Here is a 4,028-nt window from a genome sequence, read left to right as displayed (position 1 = left end):
GTGACTCCGCCCAGGTCTCAGGCCTGAGGATTTGCCAGGCCTGCGAAACCCAGGGTGCTGCTCAGGTCAAGGCTGTGCCTGGGAGGTGGGGGCCTGGGGCAGACGCTCCTCCTCCCCCTCCTCCCCTTCCCCCTCCTCCCACCCTCCTCCTCCTTCCCCCTCCCCCTCCCCTTCTCCCCTCCTCCTTCTCTCCCTCCTCCCCCTCCCCCTCCTCCTGCCTCCCCCTCCTCCTTCTCCCCTCTCCTCCTTCTCTCCCTCCCCCCTCTCCCTCCCCCATCTCCCCCTCCTTCCTCCCTCCTCTTCCTCCCCCTTCCTCCCCCTCTCCCTCCTTCTCCTCCCTCCCTCCTCCCCTCATCCTACTTCTCCCTCCTCCCCTCCCCCTCCCTCCTCCTCTTCCTCACAGGGCTCCTAGGGCCTGTCACCAGATGGGAAAGGATGCCTGGGGAGGTCAAGGTCACACCCTGAAGCCCCAGGCCTTCCAGTTCACAGGCCAGGAGCCTGGCTGAGAACCCTCCTGCCTCCTGCCTCCCCCACTCCCAACCCCCTGCGCGCCAAACAGCCCCGGAGCCAGGAGGAGCCCAATAACAGGGCAGCCGACCAGGGGCAGCTCAGCGGACCACAGGGTGGGCGTCTGCCGGTCCAGCGTGGACCCAGCCTCGGGGCCCGGCCGGACAGCGACGCATTGGCACCGCCACCTCGGAGAAGGGGCAGAGGTGTGGGGGAGGTCAGGGTCCCAGGCCTCAGTCTGCGGGAAAAGCCCCACCCCCTCCACCCCCGGTGTCCCCCCCACACCAAAGAGGTTTATGAAGACCTGTGCAGTGCACCAGAAAAATACCGCTATCATTAAGGGATTTAACGACAGCTTTGCCCAATATTGGGGATTTGTTATGTCTCTTATTACACGTTTTAACAAGCACATTTCTCCGAGACGCAGCCCCGCGTGAGGGCCGTCCTCTCCCTCTGCCTTGTGTGACTTTCATTAGAAGGCGTTTTATAAAGCCACGGATCACAGATGCACGCCCAGCCCGCAGCCTTGGCTGGCCGGGGCCTGGTGTCGTGGGCTGGGTGGCCGGGGTGTGCCCGCGGGTCTGTCTGCCTGTTTCTGCGGGTGCAGAGAGGAACCCCTGTACTCAGACCGCACCCCTCCTGACACTCCCGGCCGGGAGCACGACTCAGGCACGGACCCCAGGCTGGAGTCGGGCTTCCTGCCCCTTCTGCGACGTGATCCCAGATGAGCCTCGGGCCTCCTGAGCCTCAGCGTCCCCATGTGTGACTTGGGCATCTGAGCAGACAAATGACTTCCAGCATATCTCAGCAGTAGGACTCTGTTTGCACACAAACCATCAAATAGCGGAAAAGCAAATTTAAAAAGGCGGAAATGGCGCTGATTCTGCAGAAGCAAATCTCGGCCGCCCCGCGCCTTACCCCCAGGAGGCCGCTGGATTGCCACCAGATGCCTGGGGTCTTTGGAGCACAGCTTAGGATGCTGGCTGGTGGGCTGAGGACTGTGATGTCCCCAGCTCCAGGGCCTGGGGCCCTAGCATTGCGCCGACCGTGCCCACGGAACGACAGCCCTGCCCCGAGCCGCAGCCCTGCAGGCCCAGCCAGCTCGCCCCCCACCCCGGGGCCCCCGGGGCAGGCCACGCACAGGGGCGGCAGCAGGAAGAGTAGGTAATTCCAGAGCCAAGCCCTGACTTCCGACATGCACACCCCTCCCGACGCTGAAATGTGTCTTCTGAGCTCTCTGCTCCGCGCTGCCCTTCCCGGCCCTCGGAGCACGTGCTCAGGCCTTCGCCGCGGCCTCAGAAGCTGGTGTATAAAAGGGGAAAGCACGGGCTCCCTGAGGGCAGCTGGAGGCGAGCCGACCTGTAGCTGAGACCGATTCCCGCCAAGAAACTTCCAGACAGGCAAGATGTGCGCTGGGAAGGATCCAGGTGAACAGGCCGATGGTGGACGGGGAGACCCCTGCCCTCTGGTTCCCTGGCCAGAGCCCCCCCGGCACACTGACAACGGGTCGCCCGGGCCCGGGATGACTGCAGCCTCCCTCCGGGCTCCCAGAGACCCTCCACACGGCCAGGCTCCTCCTCCAGCATCCACACACTGATGCCTTCTCCGGACTTCTGGAGCCCCATCTACACCACAATGGCAAGGGGCCAGAGCGGGGTCCGCCGGTCTCTGACTCCCCTGCCCCTAGCAGAGGGCTGGCTCTGAAGAGGTTCGTAAACAGTCGGCTCCAAAGAAGCTCAAAGAAATCAGTGGTGGGGCCAGGACCAGGGCCGGAGCCGGTGCGGGAAGGGGCAGGTGAGGCCCCTGGCCTCCGGGGGTCAGGATCGGGAGCTCACCGCTTGCCCCCTTATTCTGGAAGGATCCCTGGGTATGAGAACCTTCCCCGAGGTCACCCGGGTCCTCCCTCCCTTTCCCAGACAGATGCCCTCAGGACAGGAACGTGTGGAAGCCGGGACAGAGCGGCGGACGGACGCGGCCCCAGCCGTGACAAGCTCCCCGCCCCCCCCCCCCGTCCCCCCCAGAAACGAGCGAAGGCATAAATAAATAATAAGCCCTGCCGATCGCGCACCGCTTCCCAGATAGGGCTGGGCACGGCCCGGCGATTACGCCCACAATACCTCGCATTCATTACGCCCCTTAAAAACGGTGTGCTGTGTCTGGAAAACAGGAAGTGGCCGTCAGTCTCCCGTGTAAAAGCCATCTGAAGCCCGTGGACCAGGCATGTTCTCAATCAGGAAGCAGGCAGTAAATAAACATTTACGTCCCGCGGCCGCGCGCACCCGCCTGCCCCCGGGCAACAAAGGGGCACGGAGAGCGGAAATTTGTTTAGTCCTATAAAAGCACAGGCCATATATCAATAGATGGTTAAAAATGGAAACGTGGCCGGCTAATGGACGGTATTGATTTTAATAAGCGTTAAGTACATGGAGCTCGCAGATAAGGGCCGCTGGGCCATCCCTCCGCGCTCTGGGAAAGTGACTCATGCGGCGAAAAAAAAAAAAAAAAAAAAACAAACCTCTTTTCCAAATTGAAACTTTCACCTGGCGTATTGGGGTCTGGGGGAGTGGTTTCCAAATCGGCATCTATCCCGGAATATCGAGCGTGACGCGGGTGATATATGGAGGCGTTTCTGCCGCGAGGTCAAGCACGTCGCACTCAAAACAGTAGCGGCACGGGCTCGCGGGCGCCTTGGTGGCAGGGCCACGGCCGGGCCCCCGCGGGGTGTCCGAGCGCACCAGCGCCCGCTCCAGGCTGCCGAGACGCCCCCCGGGAACCCCGCGTCACCCCGTTTGTTCTGCTTCCTCCCACCCGTTCACGCTGGGCTCCCCACCTGCCGGGCGTCCACAGTACCCGGGCCCTGAGAGACGGGGCCGCGGGGCCAGACGTCCACCCAGAGCATCAGGTGCCTGCCTGGGACCAAAGCCCCTACCTCGGAGGAAGTCACAGCTCCGTGACAATGACCAGACGGCCCTTCCCCAGACCGGAGCTGGTAGCGGCCGGCTGGGGTCAGGCGTGAGGGTCACGCTGGTCCCTGGGCCCGGAAAGGCCCGACCAAGTGGCAGAATGCCCTCACAGACATCCACTTGGAATCTTCTGGTAAGTGATTTGTTCTGTCACCCGCTTTCCCGGAGAGTGTTTGGCCTCCAGGCCCCTTACAAATCGTTGCCCTTTGAGTGGAAAACCGGGTTCTACCCACATCTCAGCTCCCAAGTGGGTGAGTTGCTCTGATCAAGGATTTCTTCTCCTTTTAACAGACAAGGAGGGAGATTCCTTATCACACTCCACCACTTGGTCCGTCCTGGCAAAGCAGTGAGGGTAGAGCTCAGGGTGCAAGACGGGGCAGGGGTTCAGAGGGCGGTGGTCCCGAGGGGCAGGTTTTCTCAAACAACTGGAAGCTGGGGGTGCAGACACATTTATAGCAAATGAAGCGATGAGGCGTCAATGTGTGTGCCAAGCCAGGGACCCCCAAGGAGGCATGGGTCAGGCTGCGGGTGAGACGGGGGACAGGAACGTCAACAGTG

General features: G+C 62.4%; 1 long non-coding RNA gene across 1 annotated transcript in view; it reads left to right on the top strand.

Annotated features, from left to right (window-relative positions):
* Positions 1–396: 396 nt before the first annotated feature.
* The window catches only part of LOC111561663, a 7,049-nt gene continuing 3,417 nt past the window's right edge, over positions 397–4,028 (top strand). The window contains exon 1 of the long non-coding RNA XR_002744260.2: positions 397–3,603. This is a non-coding gene — a long non-coding RNA (uncharacterized LOC111561663). The remainder of the gene's footprint in view (positions 3,604–4,028) is intronic.

This window comes from Felis catus, chromosome C1 (genome assembly GCF_018350175.1).
Source record: "Felis catus isolate Fca126 chromosome C1, F.catus_Fca126_mat1.0, whole genome shotgun sequence".
In the NCBI taxonomy this organism is placed as follows: domain Eukaryota; kingdom Metazoa; phylum Chordata; class Mammalia; order Carnivora; family Felidae; genus Felis; species Felis catus.
This window is presented reverse-complemented; position numbering and strand designations above follow the sequence as displayed.